Below are 22,165 nucleotides of genomic sequence, written 5' to 3' on the forward strand. Positions count from 1 at the left end.
ACTCTTGGAGGACTAAACTTCAGGTGTTACTAGGAGAGATTTGATCCTGTGCCACCAGACAAGGCATTCAATCCTTCTATGGTTTTACTAAAATCAAAAATAGCATGAAGACACCTTAAAATCTAAGATTGGAACTCACATTGTAAGGATGCCTCAATGTCTTCCGCCATATAAGGGTGTATAAGGAAAATTAAGTGTACATCATATGGGTCAGTTTCTACCTGGCTCTTCAGGATTTTAGAGATTGTCAAAGGTCGTAAAGTATTCCTTCTTTCCTGGGACACGCCAGGCCAAGTCCCACCTCAGGGCCTGCAAACTTTATTTTACCTACGCCTAGAATGTTCTTTCTCCAGAGATTGGCATGTTCACTCTCTTCCTTTTGTCTGGTCTCTTCTAAAATTGCCTTTTCAGGAAATCTACACTGAACTTAATATTCTAAAAGAGCTTGCCACACCCCACCCTTGCTACCATACCCTGCTTGATTTTCTTCATTGTATTTATTCTTTCCTAAAATTATCTATTTACTTGCTTCTTATCTGTCTTCTCTACTAAAATATAAGCTTGGTGAGCCAGACTTGTCTTATCCCCTGTGGTATCACTAGTGCCAAGAACTGTGCCTAATGCATATGGTGGGTAGTCACTATTTACTTGTCAAATAAATAAAACTTACAGCTAAGATACTCAGCTTTGAATTTTACAATTTAAACTCATTCCATCTGCTGAAGAGAGAGCATCACATACAATGACCCTTCACAGTCTAGACAATGTTTGAAGTAAACATGGAAGAATCACTATTCTGGGAAGAGTGTCTTCAGACCTGGTTTAAAATCACAGCCTGTTGCTGTGGGACATTTATGGTCTGCCATTTTGGTTAGACCACTGAATGGATGGAGCTAACCAAAGGGCTGACAAGACACACACACACACACACACACACACACACACACACACACCCCAAATAAACCCCACAAAACAACAAATCAAACAAAAGCCCTTGTTACTCTTGGAATTGGAGGGCATTACTACTTTAGTCCAAGACCACAACAGCTAAAGAAGAGAGACGAAAAGCAGGACTTTGGAAACCATTTCACCAGAGCTGCCACCTGTCATTTATATTAGAAGAAGCAATCATCCATCTGTCCAGACCAGAGAATCATAAAGTCCTAAATATCATATACTGACCCCAAACTAGTGATTTCTTAGACATGTTTTATATCACATAATAATGAAAGGGCATGATCTTTATTTATTTTCCTTAGATATACATTGAACATTTTCTTTAAGGTACATTCAACTTTTAAAATATGAACACCAATTAACTGAGGTGTTTTTTGGTAGAGGAAAAAATGTCTATCATAATTTTAGCGGCAATAATAGTTCTGTATATTTCTCTTAGCAAATTTAACCTCACATTTCTAAGCACTATGCAAACATTAATTTACTAAGTTCTGCTGTGTTCTCCATGTGAATTAGATGATCACATCTTCATTATTTTCAGGTGAGAATAACATGGAAGGGCTCATAGCTTGCCAAGACCAAACAGCAATAATAATAATAATAATAATAATAATAATAGAGATACCTTTTTCTTTTTGAAAGGGAAGATTAATGAAATAAAGTAAGAATATACCTAAAATAGCATATGCTGATAACTCAGCATAGAGGCTAAGGGCTCTGAATAAACATCCCTGAAAATAGTAGAGTCAATCTTTAAAAAGAGCAGTTAGCAATTACTGAGCATTCAATATGTGCTGGGCACTGTTCTAAGAGCTAGAGTACACAAGGACTTTGTTTCTTGCTCACCACTGGGAACTAGGACTGTGCCCAGGCCAGAATGTACGGTGAATCAATACTTGTGATCAATGTATGAATGACAGAAGAATCCTTGGTTCCAAGTGACTCAATTGTCTAGATTTTGTAATACAACCTGTTTGTATGTTGGGAACAGCCTACACAAATGCTTGCTCTTGGAAATGGGGGAAAAAGGAAGAGATTTGACTTGACCTAATGTGTAGGTAAATCTAGGGTAACAATGAGTCTTTTTATAATAGAGTTCATCTATTTAATAAACATTTGTTGAACACACACTATATGCCAGGTATTGTAAGAGGTTCTAGAAATAAAGACAAGGTGCTTGTTGCTACAGAGCTTAAATTATTGTTTATGTGTCTGAGAGGAGGATATCTTTGTATATAATGTAATTACAAGGCAAGAACTTTCTGTAAACCAGTGATTCTTGTTTGTTTGTGTTTACCATTTTACTATCCTAACTTGCTAATGTTATGATAATTCAGCCCATAAGGAAACTTTAGCAAAATGTAGGTGTACTGATTAATTAAAACGTATCTCCATAAAATGGAGTGGCTATCTGACAATTACCTACACAAATTGATTAACGCATGGAAGACCATTTAGGCATGAGGATGAGTTCTGGAAGGTATGAGTCATCTATTTTACCTACCTATACTGTCAATTCTCAGCTTCATCTATACAAGTCTTCAGCTTCATTTGGGCTGTCCCAAATTGGAATCCAGATGCAGCTCTTAATAGATAAATTTAAGGATAACACCATTTCAATGAAAAGAAATAAGTACACAAAATAATATAAGACAAATAAGGTCTTCCCAACTCCCTATCACATATGGACTAATTAGAAAAGTTATTGCTACGAAGGTTGGCAGTCTCACACGTGTTCACCCTCTGGGACTATAACATGTGCTACTTCCTTCTACTACACAAATTCTCTCAAAGCATAACTGACCAAAGTATAGCTTGTTGAGGAGTATGCATAAATGAATCAATTTCACTCTGATAATCCACTTGAGATGTCTGGTTTCTCTAAAACAATCTCAGTTCTTTTGGCTTTACTTTTACATGAAATTAAGCTTTTGCTCGTTCTCTCTCTCAAATATAAAATAAAACACGAGAAAAAAAAGGAGGGATGCCTGGGTGGCTCAGGCAGTTAAGTGCCTGACTTTGGCTCAGGTCATGATCTCACTACTCATGAGTTCAAGCCTTGCATCGGGCTCTGTGCTGACAGCTTGGAGCCTGGGGCCTGTTTCAGGTTCTGTCTCCATCTCTCTGTCTGTCCCCTTCTTGCACTCTGTCTCTTTCAAATATAAAATAAAACATGAAAAATAAATTTTAAAAATTAAGCCTTTGCACATATTTCTACTTGTAAACTGACTCTTCACATATGCTATGGAACCTGAGCTCTGTAAGAAAACCAAGGGGTCCAAGGCAACCTAAGTTTGACGTTTAACCATTTCTAGCAGCCTACTTAAGGTTCCTCCTCCAAAAATAAAGCTGAAATATATGTTTTAGCTGGGAATTCAGCAATGCTGACAAAACATTCTAAGTACTTTTTGGCAAATGAAGAAAATTTTAAAAATTACATTTGATTTTCAGTATATTGAAATCAAGAACTAAATACAGGTAACAGATCTGCTTCAACCTGCTGCCCTGTGCATTTGTAATACTGAAATTTGATATCTAAAAATTACTCTTGTATACAGAATTACTCAACATTCCCTTTCTGTTTACACACATTTATGTCAATGATACAACAGCCTCAGGCATGCTTCTACCAATCTCCCTGTACATGTCCATTGACACTGTCTCTATCAAATTCAACCCAATAAAATTAAATGGAATTAAATAAAGCAGTCTGCTTGAACCTCAGTCTTTCTCATCTCTTATTGTATTGTACGTCTTATCATTTCTTATTTATTTAGCTAAGGCAAAAAGGTTTCTAGACACAATTACATTTTCTTTCCTGGTCTCCTATTAAGTATTTTTTTCTTTGAGTAATGTTGTTCATGTCAATTGCCACAAATAAGTAAATAAATAATCCTAATAGTTCTATGAAAATAAAAAGGATATGATAAAGTAACTGCTATCTCATACCAGAGAAGACATTTTCATCTGATGTTTACCCACAAAATTTTCATCTGATTCCATTCGTTTTCACATAACAATATCTACAACTATTGCCTACTTGCAGAAGATTCCAAGTTGTAGGAGGCAGGTGGGTGGTAGGTAACTCAGAGAGAAACTTGGTAAGGAAGGTTTCCACCTCCAGCTTCAGGAGTTAAAGTTAAAAACAAATCAATGAGAATACAAAAGTGGTGACGATGAAACGCAATTCACTTCCGGTTTCTACCCCCACTCTCAGGCAAGAAGGTGCCTCCCATTTCTCCCCATTGTTTCCACATTCCCCTCAACCTGCACATGGGTTTTATGTTTCCCCTTCAAGGCTACCCTTAATATTAATTTTAACCTGATTTCAAGTGTTAATAAATATTTTGTAGTGAGGGGGAAATAAGACACACAATGATTTTCTCTGGAGTGCTCTTTGCCTAAGCAACATCCAGATGACAACCAACCTCTCATTAATCTCTTGAAAAAAAGTCAGTAAGTTTCTTATGTCCTTCATACAGGATTGCTGTTTATTATAAATTGTGCTGAAGGACCCCACACACAGCAAACTGAAGCATGTGGCATTTAATCCATCACACAGAAGGATCAAGGATTGAGTCAATACTTCTAGGGCTTCTACCCCCCCCAACTATGCATTTCCATGGTGCCCATTTCCATGGTGTTTAGACCTTCAAACAAACACATTTGTCTAAAAACAAATACATATGTAGGAAAACAGTTCTCCAGGGCTCTTGCCTTTTCAGCGGCTTTTGGTTGACAGATGACAAATCAGATACAACATTCTGAAATTCTGAGCCTTCTTGTCTTATATAGTGGAGAGAGAAATATCTGGTCCCAGATAGTGGATCTTTCATGGCTTCTATTAAACACACAAGAGAGTTACAAAATGAGGTCCTAGGATTTTCATCCCACAATGGACTCCTCCTTGACTTCTTTTCACCTCCCATCCATTGGTTTCAACTTCATTTTGAGTATACATGCAATTATTCTGAATTAAAAACATTATTTTTATTCTCTCTCTCTTTCAAAAAAACAAGTTTTCTAAGAAATTTGTTTCAAAGCAATGCTATCTATAATATGTTAATGTGCTTTTAATACTTTTCTAGATTTCATAAATCTTACCCATCTTAGGAACAGCTGGGATAATTTGAAGGCAACTGAAGAAATCTCTCCTCTATAGTCTTCCTGTGGCTGAAATTCTATCACTTAAAGTTTATAGATGAAAGCAATATCCCTAGAAATCTTTTGATTCTTTGTTAGTCTGGGAAGGATACTATTTTATTCCTATCTTAGAGATGAGGAAACTAAGACATAGAGAAGTTAAGCAACTTGCCTAAAGTTTCTCGGTAAGTCAAAGAGTCAAGATTTGAACTCACGGAGTCTAACACCAGAGCCTTAACTATGGCATTATACTGCTTCCCTGCAAAATAGAGGTTAGCAGAGAAGAATGACTAAATGCCTCATTTCACCACTTACTAGCTATGTGACTTGGGCAAGGGTCTCAATCTCCCTGAACCTTTATTTCCTTGTGCAAATAAAAAGTAGCTAGCCTTCACTGAGTACTACACTATGTCCCAGTCTTCAAAGCTAAGTGTTTTATATGTATTATTTCATTTGATTCTTACAATAACTCAACAAGGTATATAATACTATCATCCCCAATTTAGACATGAGGAAACTGAGGTTAAGTAACCTGCTTATTGTTAGACAGCAAGCGGGGGAGACGGAATTTAACTAAGGGCAATCTCACTATAGAAATCATACATTTAATCATTATATTTGGTGATAATAACCAATAGTATTTACCTCATTGAGTTTGGGGCTTTATTTTGGCCAGGATTAAATTAGGTAAACCATGTGTGATGGTTACGTTTACGTATCAGCCTCACTGGGCCACAGAGGGCCCAGATATTTAGTCTGATATTATTCTATGTGTATCTATGAGAGTGTTCCTGGATGAGATTAACATTTGAATTGGTAGACTGAGTAAAGCAGATTGCCCTCCCTAATGTGGGTGGGCCACATACAATCAGCTGAAGGACTGCATAGAACAAAAAGGCAGGTCCTCCTTGGAGTAACAGAGAAATCCCCTTAACTTACTGCCTTTGAACTGGGACATCAGTGTTTTTCTTTCTTTGGATTCTAACTAAAACACTGATCCTTCCTGAGTATTAAGCCTACTGGCCTTTGGACAAAAACCATCCCATCGATTTCCTGGGTCTCCAGCTTGCCAACTGCAGATCTTGGGACTTATCAGTCTTCATTATAATGTGAACTAATGCCTTAAAATAATTTCATATATGCATAAATACAACTCTGTACATATGTATCTCCTATTGATTTGTGTATATGTATAATGTATATAGACATATATATCTCCTATTGGTTCTGTTTCTCTAGAGAACCCAACAAATAATGGCATGTAATGTGCCTAGTGTCTGACATACAGAAATAGTCAATAAATGCTTCTTAAATTTCTTTCCCAAGTAAAGCCAACATAAAAGAAATTATAAAAGGACAAAGCCTCCTTCAGTAATGAGAGCAAAGATCAGTGCAGAGGAAGAAGATGAATAGTCTGTGGGCCCTGGGCTCTTAAGAAAGGAGTGGGGGCAGAGGGGAGTGGTTAAAACACAATTTGCAGCAGGTCAGATGCTTAGCTTCTTTCTGTAAAAGAAGAGATGGTAGAGACACTGGTTTGATCTAGAATAAAAGCTACTAGCATCTTTCCCTAAGTAACATGGAAGGGAATTTTGGCTCCCTACCATAATGACAAACTCAGTGAGAATACAGAAGTGAACTTCTCCTTACAGAGGTAAAAGGTTACAGGGAATGAATTGACAGAAAAGGTCAGGTTTGTTTAATGCCTGACTTACAATGCACTAATCCAACCAATCCAGCTCCTACATATGTACTTTGTTCCCAGCTATAAACTATGGGGAATAAAAAGACTTCTCTATGGAACAGGTTAGGGCCCCAAGTTTTTCAGCTAAAAACATCCTAGAAGTGGCATATTGAAGTTTCCTAACGTATGTGATTTACACTGATACCCTTGAAATACTGACTTAATCACTCCTATCCACCACAGCCATCACTCACAAACATCTCTCCTTGAACGTCTCCTTCTAAATATCATTATTCAGTTAGGGTTAGCCAGTAATGTGACCTCAAGAAGTCCACACAGGAGGAAAAAAGTGGGCTTTCCTCTTAAGAGAGTGTGTGTTTTGCCCATCATCTGAGCTAAAAAACAAGGAAGCTGCAACAGCTGGGAAAAGAAGGAAAAGCAATTTAATTCTTTAATTGTTAAAATAGAAAATAAAAGCAATCTGTACAATTCCAATGTGTGGCATCTATGCTGATTTTCTCAAGGAAAAGTGCTTATTGTCAACCAAATCCCCAGAGTAACCACAGCTGACACACTTCTCAGCATTAGAACGCTTGGCAACTGGCAATAAGGCCTGTTCCTTTCCCAGGCAGATGAAAAGCCAGGCCCTCCCCAAACAAAACCAGTGCAGCTTTTCTTGACTCTTCAGCTGCCTGCGTGTCTTCTGAACATAGCAGTTTGTCCTGTGCAGTGGGACTCTTGTGGAGCAAATGTATTTGGCCCAAAGCACCAAAACCAATACAATGAATATTTCTATTCTTTTGGCTACTTTAACTAGGAAACCCTTACTGCCCACTCAAACGTTGCCACTGCTGATGTACACATAATTGTACAAAGACCTGAGGAGTACTGTCGATAAACAGAAAAATAAGTCCTGCTAAAGAATGCCTAAACATGCAAAGGAATGCAAATCCTTTACCATACACAGGATCTTTGTTTATACCAGTTGCACATGGCCAATAGAAGAGGCCATGAAAAACACTTTTTAATAAACAAATTGTCATCTCGCATTAGCTTATACCAATAGAATTCTTCCAAGGTTTTTTTCATAATAAAATGTGTATAGATTGTTTTGATTATTTTTCATTCTCATCAGAGGGAAAAAAAATCACCTAACTTAAAGTGTTTCCTCTTGTGCGAAAGCAGGAAGCCAATTTCAAAGGCTACCATTTTAATAACAAACGACTTCATTTATACTTTTGTTAAAAAACAAGCCTATTTCCTTATCTGAGTTCTATGGAAGTCTTTCTTACTTTTCACACATTAAACTGCATGTGTGAAATTCTATCAGTGTTATTACCAATATTTATTCCTGATGGCCACAGCTTTTCTAATCTTTGTGTAGCCATATGTTTAACGTTACATAATCCAGTGGGAATTCCTTTTTAAAATACAATAAAATAAATGTGGGTTTATTAAACTATGTTCTTTTTTTTTTTAAATGCCAAAAGTAAAAACACAAGAAAGTTTCCCAAATGGACATTAGATAATGTATACAGTTCACCTTATAAAAGATGTTATTTATGTCAGGAAGTCTTCACACAGACCTGGAAATCCCAGCCCTGGAGTGGCACCAAGTTCCCAGACACATCAACTGAGGTATGTCCACATATGTCAGTAGTCAATCTTACAGAGAATGATTTCTTGACACAACAGTTACGCTGGTTGAACTATAACTAATTCTTAAATAACAACGACAACTAACAGCGTTTTATCAGATAATGTTTACTTGCTATCATTTCTTATAGGAATCTTGATTAATTACCTCTCATCCTCCAAAGATTATTCCAAAACATAATAGTGCCTGAAATAAAAAGTTTTTTCCTCTGAACCTAAGCATGAATTTGCTGTGGTTAATATGAAATTGCTTTGCAGAGCTGACCCCTCACAAGTAAAAAAACATGAATTAAGAGCAGCATGTAGGTGAAATGTACTAGAAATCAGGCCATCTTGAGGGAACTGCCATCTGATATGGATCACATACTAGTCGGCCATCATCCTTCCTCTCTTGTATTTTTCTGGTGTTAAACTTAACATCAAGAACAACTGATAAACAGAGCATAAATCACAGAAGCCCACAGATTCCTGAACACTGGGATAATTCTGAGCCTCACTTCTTCACTGTGTTGTGTTGGTGATGGAGGTGGAAATGTGAGAACAAAATAGTGGCGATGTTTTACCTAATTTTGATTAAAAAAAAAAAAAGCTGCCAAGGAGAGAAACACACTAAAAAACAAAACAAACAAAAGAAAAAAAAAACCAGCCCATTTTGTTTAGTTTCTCAAAACAAAACAAAACAAAACACACCAAAAAGAGGGAGAGAAGAATCCCTCCTCTTTGTCTTAGCCACATTGAATATGGACAGAAACAGTGCCCTAGAATCTCTCTCATTTTCACCTCCAGCACCGATCTCTCCTCATCCTGTCTTTTCCTCACAAGTATCCCCCACTCCTTTCTTCTTCCCATTGTTCTTCCCATCTCTGTTCTTTTCCTCTTATTCTAGTAAACTCTTGCCACTCGGTAAGTCATCTGCCCCTCCCCCAGCCAAGGTCACTTTTCCCGTTGTTTTCCATTCCCCTGGTTCTGCATTACCAAAGTCCTGACACTTCACCAGCATGAACAGAATTCTTAAAAGGAAGGGAAGGAGGGGAACTGAGAAGAATTTTCTTCTGTGATAGAAGAAAGTCAAGGGATATGAGCACTCATATGAAAATATGCAGGCCTCAAATTTTGTAAACCACTTGCTGCTATCCTCTTATTAAATCCTCTGCACATCGCATCTCCCATGTCATATTTTGGTTAGTTATCAGTCATAGATAGTTAACTTTCAACACACAGGGTAGGGAAGGTAGGTTACTCCCTGGCCTCTTTTTTTCATCAGGTCTATGGGTCTACATCTACACCCCAAATGTAAAAATCCATTAAACCAATTTTTCAGTATCTCCACCTTCTTACAGTCTTCTGATAGCCATCATTTTATTTTTATTTTTAGAAGACCTTTTCACCTTCTTCTGGTCAGAACAATATTGTTCTTATTCATTTTCCTTTCCTTCCCAAATATCTTACCTCTGGCTTAACGTTACATGTGCTACTAGTACAAAATTCATTTTTCTCATTAAACAAGACCATCGTCTTCAAATCATGAGATACAAACCATCCAAAGTAGGAGCCCTCTTTAATTATAATCAATAGAAGTGACTTAAACTCATATACATTTAAATGAGAGGTAGAAAGTGATGTTAAAGGATACATGGTTCAGGAAGATGAAGTGAATTATTTAAGGTCATAAAGCAAGTATGGAATCCAGCTTGGACTTGGATTCAGACCTTCTTTCTGACATGATCCCTCATTGTTTTTTCCTTGCATTCATTGATTGCTAAATCTCACCATTTCTTTTTTCACACATAAAAAAGCTACTGTCCGTATTCTTGTGACATAGTGTTCTCTTGAACACAAAAATACATTCATGTTGGAAAGTGAAGATTATTCACACAAAACATTAAACAGCTTGTAGGCCCTTCATAATACATTCCCAATTTAACTTTCTAGACTTCCTTTCTGTCACCTGATCCCCTGCTTTCCTGCCACCAATCAACTGTTTGTACACATAAGCTCTTATTCCTGCATAAAATTTATTTTTCTTCCCTCTTTCCTCCAGGAAAAGAAAATAAGAACTTTTTTTTTAAAGGGCAAACTTAGACATTATTTGTTCTTGGAAGCCTTCCCAGTATCTACTACATGAAGCCTCAACATCTTCTCTTCCTCAACACTTTTCCTACTCGTAGATCATATGTGTTACTGTTTTAAAACTCTTGCCCCTTGTTAGCTTGTGAGATTCCTCTTGGTAGAGCACATGATAAATATTGGGAATACAAGAATTAAAGACACTATCCTTGCCCTCAAGAAGTTTCCAGTATGGTCAGGAAATCGAAAACATAAACAATTATAGTCCAGCTCTGACTTAAACAGCATATTTCTGTATAATTGACTTGAGTTACAGTTGCACATATTTTTTGGTGTAATCAAGGCTATATTACATATGGTAAACACAAGTACCCCAAAATTGACTCAGAAAAAGCAGGCAAGTAGTCAACGTACATAAGAAGGAGAGCAAGGAGAAATAAACTATAAAGATGTAATGGGAGAAAAAAATACCAAGTTAATTGAAGTACAGGCTTAATGCAAGAAAAAGCAGCTTGGGGAAAGGAAGCAAGATATTTTTGGTAGCAAGAGCCAGAAAGGCTACAGTTGCCAGAAATGAAAAAGGGACTGACTATGGAGCAAAGCTATGTTCCAGGGTGCCGCTGGGCATTGACTTCAGTGATTTATATAGTTTATTTCAACTAATACTCATAACCACCCTGTGAAATAGGAACTATGAGGAAACAGAGGCTCAAAGCAGTTATGACTTGCTCAGCTAGTAACTGAAAGAGCCAGGATTCAAACTCAGTAACGGTGGATTCCAAAGTCCACCCTTTATATATTCAATTTTGACCTAAATCCAAGGAAGCTGTGTCCACAGAATTAGTCAAAAATTACCTTATTTTCTCAAAGATCAAAGTCTAAGAGAGACTGTGTATGAACCTAAAGCTCTTCACATCATTAATAGAGAATAAATTCATTTTATAGTATAATCAGATTATCTAAATAACTCTAGCACAGCATATTTGAAATGAAGATATCTGGGAAACCATCTAGTACAACTTCTTATTTAGCAAATATAAAGATACTAGTGCTAGCTAATTGAATTATATAGATTACTAAGGAGAAAAGTTTTGAGAAGGAATAAAGTACAAACTCTGTGTTCTTAAGCCTGCAGATCATGAAAAAAATACCATCTTGTCCTGTGTGGGTGAGCTCCATAATGCTGGGCACTTGTTTCTTTTTGAATAATTGCATCTCCATTATTCAGGATGGTAAATGGTACTGTTACTGGCACATAATACACATTTTATAAAATAGTAGTAGTTTCATAAAGGGATGAGTGGGTCTGTGTGTGGGAGTGTGTGTGATGTGGCTGCAAGTGTGTAATTAATCAGAAGTTTGGACATATTAGCTAAATTAATTTTTGTTTGCCATTTGGTTCATATCATTTTCTCCTTGAAACCTTCCAGCAACCTCTTAAAATGCCTTACATAGCAAGGTCTCTGCTTTAAAATGACTTCATCAGAAATCAAGTTTAGTATACTGTCAATGAGTGGAACTGGCAAGGTATCCTTTGGGTAGAATCATTGGGAATTTTTTAGACTTATCAAGAAATAACTCAAAATACTTTTGATAAAGTGGTAATATGAACATTTCATCTTAATCTTAGTTTTGGGGGGGGATGGGGAACACAGAAGCAATGTTTCATTTCTAAAACCATGTTCCCATGAAGCTGAGCAGAAGGACTGCTTATAACAGAATTTTCCAGCCAAATTCTCAAAGGGCCCCCAACAGGCTTTCTCAATTTGTGGGCGCTGTCCTCTAACAATCTATTCCTTTCCAGACTCTCCTTGGAAACCAAAGATTTATGACATTCTCTTCATATTTTAAAATGAAATTGGTCCTGTTAAAATAAAAATGAAAACTGAAGGCTTGTCTTTATTCCAATACCAGTGCTGTCTGGACAAATCCCTCATTAATATGTCCTACTCTGAAGATATCACCCATGACTTTGCCTCTGTAGGAGTCTTACCATTATTTGGACATTTCCAGAAATCAAGCTCACTACAGGCATTTGTGAAGATGAGCTGTACTTAGGCAGAGGCCTGAAAAGGAAAAGTAAATAAATACTTGGTTTATCAGGTTGTAAAGGGGGAAGCAGACCCTCCCTTTTATAAATGACTTCTAAATCTCCTGCTCAAATTCCAGAGTAAAGGAAAAGTCACATGGACCGAACATATTTCTTTAAAAAAAAAAAAAATGAATATTCACTTAGTAATCCTGAAATGCTTTCTGCTCTTTGAATACATTCAAACAAGTGGGTATCGCAGCATTTCACTGATAGCTTATCAAACCACAGAATAGAACAGGAGGAGTGAATAAAAAGGGCTTTCCTAGGGGAGCTCCATGGTCATTGTTCTATAAAAACATATGAACATATTGCTATAAACTCATCTTCACAGGAAGTCACCCAGCTTAATAAGCACAGACCTGCAAGTTAATATTAAAATTCACTTTGATTTCTGCAGCAACAAGGCTGATCCAACTAGGAGCTATTACATAAAACTCTTATTGTCATATTCGTCATCACCACCCTCAGTAGAGACCACTGCCAGCACCAAGAAGCCCTCAGTTCATCTCAGGAAATATGCTACACAGACGGCCATCCCACTAACAATGTGGTGGTGAGATGGCCCTGTTTATTTTATCAGAATGGCACTCCTTTAATTGTTCAATTCTCTTTATTGATGTCCTCTTTCATGTATAGGTCTATTAGATTCTACTTCCTCTACTGTCCTCCCAGGAATTGGTGCTTGCCAACTACAATAAGTTGTTTTGACAACTTGTCTAGCTATACAATACTCTGTTTCTTTCCCTCTGCAGTCTTTTTGGCTTCAAATGAGTGCCTTCAAAATATAGCAGAGACTATCCAACCAAACTACGCAACAGGGGGAAAAACAGCTTTCGATGCGTAAGCACCGTCCTGCCAAAACCGCAGTCTTTCGTGTGCTCATAGTTCTCTCTCCTTTCCTCCTTATTTTTATGGAAAAATCCCCTTGCTATCTTGTCTACTCCTATCTTAATAAGGAATGACTGCCGTGACTACCCCATCAACCAACGCCATTCACCGCCAGCACCTCTGCTCTCCTCGTGTGCTTCAAGAAGAACTGATTAGCACTTTGCATAATTAACCTGATTAGCACTGTGCATAATCAAACTGATTAGCACTTTGCATAATTAAAAAGAAATAATAATAATAACAATAATAAGCACTAAGTAATATCAAAAGCTGTTAGTCCCACAGCCCTTTGGTTACCTCCAAGATGAGTTCGGTAGGGCATATTTTGCACCTTCACATGGAAATCTTTTCTTTTACTCAAAAGTCAAGAAAAATACATTAAAATGCTTTCAATCCATAGACCCATCATGATTTTAATATCCATATCAGTTATCAAAATAACCATTCTTGCCCATGTGTGCATTCCTCAGTTTCAGCCTTGCATATTTTACCCATATCAAAATGGACAACAGGTGGCTATAAAACCAAATAGATAAAAAATGTTTGGAATCAAATTAGAACAAGGATGTATGCTTCTTTCTTTTTTTAATTTTTTTTTTAGTTTATTTATTTTGAGAGAGAGAGAGAGAGAGAGAGAGAGAGAACATACGTGCAACTGAAAGAGGGGCAGCAGAGAGAGGGAGAGAGAATCCCAAGCAGGCTCTGCACTGTCAGCATGGAGCCTGATGCGGGGCTCAGTCACATGAACCATGACATCATGACCTGAGCTGAAACCAGAAGTTGGATGCTCAACTGACTGAGCTACCCAGGCACCCCCAGGATGTATGCTTCTTATGTAGCTATAGAACTATCCTATGCATTGTTTCTGGGTTTTAATGAGGTATATGAAAAGAATTGGACAGCCTTTCAGGAAAACCTGGCTCTGATATTTACCCTGTGACCTCAGCTAAGTCACTTAACTTCTCAGTAGTTCAGTTCCCTCACCTGTGAAATGGAAATAATAAGGCCAGTTCTGAAACCTCAAAAGTTGCTGTGATAATAAAATAAAACAGTAATTTAGGAAGGTACTTTGTAAACTGTAAGGCACTACCTATACATGAGATTCCCCAATTCTAGGTCTCTAAACCTCTTATCCCCTAAATTTTATTTCATACCATGGACAATCTTAAACATTATGAACAATAATATAATTTTATATATTTAATGCCTTAGAATTAAAAAGTTACAAAATTTTTTGCATACTTTACCTTATTTCCTATTCAGTAGCTGAATGTGATTAGAATTTTGATTTGGAGTTATAATTTAGCTTTCGTCATTCATGTATCCGTTACACAGCTCTCTCATTTGTGTTTCTACAGAGGTTAAAATCAAGCTGTTGCTGGAAATGCATAAGAGAATAGAAGAAAATCTAGTATGTTTGTATTAACTTGGTACTGCAACTTAGAGAATTCTGCAACTTGCCTTTTCTCTACCAACCATGGCCAACCATCTGCTCCTGGTGACCTTCAAAGGATTCATTCCTTCCATCCCACTTTCCTCCAGGAATCTAGGAAACCATCTCAGATACTCTTCAGTCAGAATTTCTCTCCCTCTCTCTCTCTCTCTCTCTCTCTCTCTCTTTTTCTGGTGCTCCCATAATATTTTAGCTGTAACTCTACTGTGTATGGTTTGCTATGTTTTAAGTAGGTGGTATGTGTCTGATTCCTCTGGAACACTAGGAGCTCCCAGAGAGAAACCACTCTGGCTTTTCATCTTTGCCCCCCACAACAGCTGCCACAATGAGTGATGGACATGGTAAGCACTTGACACATTTGTTACTGTGGGCTTGAGGAAACTAGACAGTAAAGTATGTATTTCACTGTGTGTTTAACCTGTAACTGCTGTATGCAAATCTGGGCAATTGCTTTACTAACTGTTTGCTGGGGACTACAAAGGTATTTGACATACCCATAACCACTTTATTGGCCATTAAAATGTTTAACATATGTCAAATTACTTTTTTTTTTATTTACTCAATCATTCATTTAGTCTTCCAAAAATAAATGTGAGTGCTTAGTAAGTGCTAAGTATTGTGCTAAATATTCAATATAGCATTGATCAAACTCAAAAAGAACTGTTGGTTCCTCTAAAGAAGTTTATAGTCTACGTATCTTTTAAGGAGCCTATAAGGCTGGGGTGGACTAGCTTGGAAGGGGAACCTTAAACTAGCCAAGATCATCAGTTGCAAGCTACCCACCATGGAGCCATAAGCCTCTCAACCTAAAGGAAAGGAACCCACAAAAGCAGTCAGTGTTCCTGAGCCAATCATCCATTTTACAATTCATTTAATTCAAGAAAGAAAATGCTGCTGTGGAGATTATTCAAGTCCAAATGTTCCTGGTGAAGGTGCTTCCAGTAATTCTGGGAAGGAAGCCAATCCCCTAGTTTTATATGTAAATATTTAAAAAACACACACATATATATAAGCACAAAGGAAAGGTCAGGAAGACGTAAGTCTTTTAAAAATCTATTTTAATAATTTTTTTCTATAACTGTCCACAGAAGTTTGGGCTTTTTTGTAGCCTTACATTTTCTTTTACACAATACACCTGCTTTTTTTTTCTAAACTAAATATTTCTTCCATCTAATGACTCTCTTTATTAGACAGCATCTAATTTGCATACATTTACATACAATTTAACTGCTAGCTTGTGAGAACAAAGAAATGGCTCTGTATTGTACTGAAGGACAATACTCAGTAAAGGAAGGTATAAAAACCAACCAGCTCAGTGACTGTGTAAGCTCTTTGTTTCAAATATACCAGGCTTTTTTTTTCAACTTACCAGTTAAAAGGGGCAAAAATTATTTCATCAAACAATGAAAGATACAGCACTACTTTGTTTAACTGCCCATTTCTTCCCCAGCTTGGTTACTACAATTCAGGGGTCCAAGTTCCCTGAATCTACTATAATTTCCTTTATTAGATTTGATGGATTCAATCCCTCCGCATATTTTTGTTTAGAGTCTTATTCCTAAATCCACCTGGGATTCCACTGTGATAAAGCTCTGTTCCGATGCTAATTTGTGCTGCCACAGGCCTTGTTCCACTAACCGTCAGGGTAGATATGACATGCTGTTCACCAGTGAAAAATGCCTACCCTTACCCTTAGTAAGAACAGATTTTACTGAGACTTCAAGGCTTTCTGTACGTTATGAACCAACTCTTCAAAAGAAATGTTTTTCAGCATCCACTGGGGAGTAGATGGGAAAGGAAGACCTGAATATAGGGAGAGAATATATGCTGAAGGAGAAGTGAGAGATAAAGAGTTGAGTCAACTGCTCTCCACTTTGCAATGGCACCATTTTTGTAAGTCTCCAAACCCGGAAGACTACTGAGAGATTTGAATAAGAGAAGAAAAGAAAAAAAAAAAGAAAGAAAAAAAAAAAAAGAACTGGAAACCAGGGGTCCTTGATCCTCCTTTGAAAGTGAATTCATACACTCTGTGACACAGGGTAAGTCACTATGACTCTTCTCTGTACCTCTCATCTTTGACGCATGGAAAGGGAGATTATAGAAAGCAATCTTGAAGAGTTTGTTCAGTGTTTTGTAAATATTAACTATTGAAAACACATGAAATAAGTAATAAAGCTGCGGTCACAACCAACTGAAAATAAACACTAGAGGGATTTGAGTTTCTGAAATGCCATGTGTAAAATACCACAAAAAATGAAATATGGTATACAAAAATACTTTAAAATTATAACAAATGATACAGACATAAGGCAATATAGGACAAACCAAAAAACATAAAGCCGCATATGAATTGGCCCCACAGGCTCAATGAAAATATAATCCATAAGTGGGTGCTAAAAGAGGTCATGGAAGATGCATTTTCTTGGAAATGCATTTAATATCATTAGTTTGGCCTGTTTTCTGCATCTGATAATGCAGATTTACAATTTTAATGACCAAAAGAGGTGTGAACTTGTCAGTGATAAGTGAAGAAATTCTACCACTCTGTGGGGCTGCAGAATGCCCACATGATTTGGAACCTTCAGCAGCCAAACAGATTGCACAATCTCTACCAGCGATCTTGAAGCATGTCTGATTTTTCCACCTGGTGAGAAGAAGCCTGAGTTAGAGACTTGTATTAATGCTGGAGTGCTGGCGTAGACCAAGTCTGCCAACTTCCTAACCCATAAGCAATTCCAAATAATGATCCAAAATAGCACTTAAAAGAAATGATGAGACGCTGTCCTTTTAAAAACCCCTAGGTACTGACTAGATTCTAGTCCCTATAATGAGGGGAAAGGAAGGAGTTGATCCGCTGAAAACCATGACTTAGCTCGAAAAATCCTTAAATTCCAGGGAACCTGACCCTGACCCCCATACCCCATGCTCCATGACAGATTGAGGCAATCACCTCGTGACTGTCAGTAAGTTTTACGTGTAAGTTCTGTTTCTAAGGCTCATTAGCTATCTCCTGTTGATATAAATTTGAGGTTGTACTTATTTTTCATGTCACAGAATATTATCTGTTGACACCCAGCATCAGACCTATTTTCTACACTCTGACAGATTAAATTCTGCCTTGTTTGTTTGTAAAGCATCTCCTAATACTAACTCAGCCAACATCACCTGTGTTGGAGGTGGTTAAGATCCACCTCCCCAAAGCATGTTACCACGGTGACAAAGTAGTGACCTAATTTGCACACACCTGCTGGGTTAATTGGGCCAAAATGAAAGATGATATATATGCTCAAAATCCAAAACTGATTTTTTTCCTCAAAATTAAATATTTGATTTTTTTAAATTAGCAGTTTCTAAAGCTAAGTAACATACTCCAGGTGTGCATTTGCCAGTTAATATACCCTGAATGTTTCATGACTCTTGAGGAGCAAAATATATTGAGTGATGAATACAAATCTTTTATGTATTTTCTGTGTGCAATGATTAGTATGAGTAAGTGGTCTCAATCACTGAATACATGGGGTGTGCCTGAGGGGTCAAGCCATTGCCTCAAAGCAAATAGGGACATTTCAACTGTGCCAAGTTAACATTCAGAGTCTGAACCGCTTCTGAAAATGCAAGTTCATTTTGGAGCTACTCTCCATAGCCTGTGGCAGCCTGCAACATCTCCTAGAAAAAAACGTCACTTAACTCTGGTTGACCTCCTCTACCCCTCTGTACTCATCCTTCTGAGACCACTGATAGTTTTTCTTTGAGCCATATAAAGTTACATATCAAGAACTGATTAAGATATGAGCAGACACTTGCAAAGACTGCTGACCAAGCCGCAACAACAGGTAAGTGGTACAGCTAAATGCGTCAAAAGCTTGAAAAACGCATATATCTGTGACTCTATTCTGCTTATAGTAATTTATCCAAAGGACATAATCGGGGATGTTCATAAAAATGTGTACATAACAACATTCATCATATGTTATATTTTTTAATTTTTTTAATGTTAATTTATTTTTGATACAGGGAGAGACAGAGACAGTGAGCAGGAGAGAGGCAGAGAAACAGGGAGACACAGAATCCGAGGCAGGCTCCAGGCTCCAAGCTATCAGCACAGAACCCAATGCGGAGCTCGAACTCATGAACCGTGAGATCATGACCTGAGCAGAAGTCAGATGCTAAACCGACTGAGCCACCTCGGTGACCCATATGTTATTTTGAATAGAGAAAAACTGGAAGCAACTTGCATGTCCAAGAGTAAGAGATTGGCTAAATTATTATAACACATCCATTGAGTGGAACACTGTAAAATCAACAAAAAAATCATGCCACAGAAAATTTATTTATTAACACAAATGTTCACAATATATTGCTAGTTGAATCAGAATCCACAATCACGCAGAGTATAATCCTATATTTTTGAACGCACACATACACACATCAAAATGTTAATAATGATTGATCTTCTAAGTTACAATCATAATATCAAGGGTGATTTTATTGTCTTCTTTTCTGCTTTTTTTGTGTTTTCCAAATAGTTTTACAATGCTGATGTCTTACTTTTACAATAGAAAAATGAACATTCTATTAAAAATAAAGGGTAGAAAAAAGTTAAATTACATTTCCTGATTCCTCTCCCTCACTTAGATTTCACATCTCACCTGTCCTTAGGTCTCTCCTTGTCAATTCCAGTCATGAATAGAATAGCTGTTAAATTGAATAATATTCTTTTATTGCTAAATAGTCCACTCTTCTAGCTTAATTATTTACTTTACTTACTTACAAACTTTCAAAAATGAAAGCCATCAGACCCCTTCTAGTCTTTGAGCTGCTTTTTAAGCTTTAGAAAAGCAAAGGAAGTAAATGCCCTTTGGTAATGAAGGTGACTGGAAGGGAACTTTTCAAGGTACAAATATGTCTATTTATCACCTGGCTATTGCATCCTGCTTAAATTACAACGTTCATACTTTGATTTTATTTGTACAGTTATAAGGTCTTACTGATAAGTAAGTGCTTCTCTTAAGTAAGAAATGGTAAAATTAACATTACCATATGAACTGGAATTACTGTTAAAAGTATCTCGCTAGGGGTTTGATTTATTCTATGATGCTTTCACTGATTTAATCATTGCTGGAATTATCAAAATACAATAATTTATTCTCACAAGTAAAAAAGTTTCTCGGGATTTTCCTGTCATAAACAATAGACATCAGTGATTGATAAATAAAAGAAAAATATGCCATTTTGACATTTTAGTTCTTATTCTAGCACTTTTTTTTCTGCCTTAGTGCTTTAGTGACTTCCTATAAAAAGTTCAGGGGACAAAAAAGTGACTCTTTTATTTCAAATAATGAAATAAAAATTTATTTTAATGCCCCAAAATAAGTGTTAATAAATATTTTTAAAACATATAATGCACAAAAATAAATTTTTGTTGAATTAAAGATGTAAATATTGAAAGAGACTAAATCACCAAGGTACTAGAAAAAAATATGGATAATTTTTTGATAGGAGTTTTCTATACCATAAAGGAACTGACTGATAAATCTAGCCACAGAAAAAGTCTATAGTAAAAGTCAAACAGCAAATTAAAAACTAAAAAAATGTTATATTTTAATTTTTATTATTTTTTTAAAGTTAATTTATTTATTTTGAGAGGGAGAGAGAACGTGCGTGGGAGAATGAGTGGAGGAGGGGCAGAGAGCAGGGGAGAGAGAATCCCAAGTGGGCCCTCACTGATAGCCCCAATGGGGAGCTGGAACCTGTGAACCGTGAGATCATGACCTGAGCAGAAATGAAGAGTCAGAAGCTTAACCAACTGAGCCACCCAGGTGCCCCCAAAACAAAAATATTTTAAACACCCCTTACAGAAAGTGTTATTTTCTGTAATATAAACACCGGTTATACACATCAATAAAAGATTTTATAAAAACCTCTACAGAAAAAGTAAAAAAAAAAAAATTAATACCAATTTACAGAAAAAGAAATACAAACACTAGTAAACACTTTAAATGTTTTTAAATCTAACTCATAAATTAAAAGAGCAAATCAAAATAATGATAAAATATCATTTTCACTTTTCAGATTGGAAAAAAGTTGTTCAAACTCAGTTTTGGTGAGGTTGTGGAAAAGCAGGAATTCTCATACACTGCTGTTACAAGTATATATTAGAGCAATGTTTATGAGGGGGGCACTTGGGTGCCTCAGTCAATTAAGCTGTCTGACTCTTGATTTCAGCTCAGGTCATGATCTCACAGTTCATGGCTTCAAGCCCCACATAGAGCTCTGTGCTAACAGGACAGAGTCTACTTAGGAGTCTCTCTCTCTCCCTCTCTCTCTGCCCCTCCCTCACTTGCATGCACAGTCTCTCTCTCTCTCTCTCCCTCTCTCTCTCTCAAATTAATAAACTCAAAAAAAAATGTTCATGAGGAAAAATTCTTAATAGCCATAAACATTTGAATTATGCAAATATTCTAGGAGATTATATTATGTATATTAAAATGAGTACAAAATACATGTAGAAGGCTGTTTATTGTAATATTTTTGAATAGAAAAGAAATTGGAAATAACCGAACATCCATAAATTAGGCACTAGTTAAGTACATTTTGTTAAATCTATAAAAGAAAATATTAGGTAGCAATTAAAAAAGATGATATAGCATAATATACTATAGTATAAATACCATAAAATCTCTGAGATATGGTATTAAGAAAACAAAGAAAATACATGGGAAACTGGAATGATATGATTTTCTCTGTATTTTTATTTATTTGTTTTTCCCTCTCTATTTTTAAAATGAAGGTATGTTGGTACATTTCTGTACATAAATACACTTGGACCTGTTTAACTCTGGGAATAGCACTGTAAGTTGAGGAAGAAATACTTTTCATTTTATATCCTTGTGTACCACTTTATTTTCAAAAATTTTTTACCATTTGCATGCATTTTTAAGATAAAAATAGCAAAAATGATTGTTCGGTGTTATAGAGTATAAGGAAAAAGAGTACCGCATTGCTCATCCCTCACTCTGTACTTGTCTAGACCTATTCACTGTTTCCATTTCCCCATCTATAAAATAACTGAATTACATTAGAAAGATGGTATGTAAATTATCTTATAATTCTACAGTTTATATTTTTACGTCTTAAAAATCCAGTACAGAATAGTGGATAAATACATTTGAGATTCCAATACCTACTTTGAGCATCGACAGCTACTACAATGAACAAATCTCTATTT

General features: G+C 36.5%; 1 protein-coding gene across 50 annotated transcripts in view; it reads right to left on the reverse strand.

The window, feature by feature from the left end:
- Nucleotides 1-22,165, reverse strand: part of ZBTB20 (zinc finger and BTB domain containing 20) — a 769,297-nt gene that overhangs the window by 525,645 nt on the left and 221,487 nt on the right. For 7 of the 50 annotated variants that reach the window (XM_049629384.1, XM_049629404.1, XM_049629398.1 and 4 more), the window contains one exon: nt 12,498-12,570. The exons of 36 other annotated variants lie outside the window; for them this stretch is intronic. The gene's annotated coding sequence lies outside the window, so the exon portion shown is untranslated. Of the gene's footprint in view, nt 1-2,461; nt 2,543-12,497; nt 12,571-14,731; nt 14,863-22,165 lie in introns of all 50 variants that reach the window. 7 more of the 50 variants (XM_049629392.1, XM_049629400.1, XM_049629380.1 and 4 more) reach the window with 3 other exon arrangements.

The sequence above is a fragment of the Panthera uncia genome, chromosome C2 (assembly GCF_023721935.1).
Source record: "Panthera uncia isolate 11264 chromosome C2, Puncia_PCG_1.0, whole genome shotgun sequence".
NCBI classification, from domain to species: Eukaryota; Metazoa; Chordata; class Mammalia; order Carnivora; family Felidae; genus Panthera; species Panthera uncia.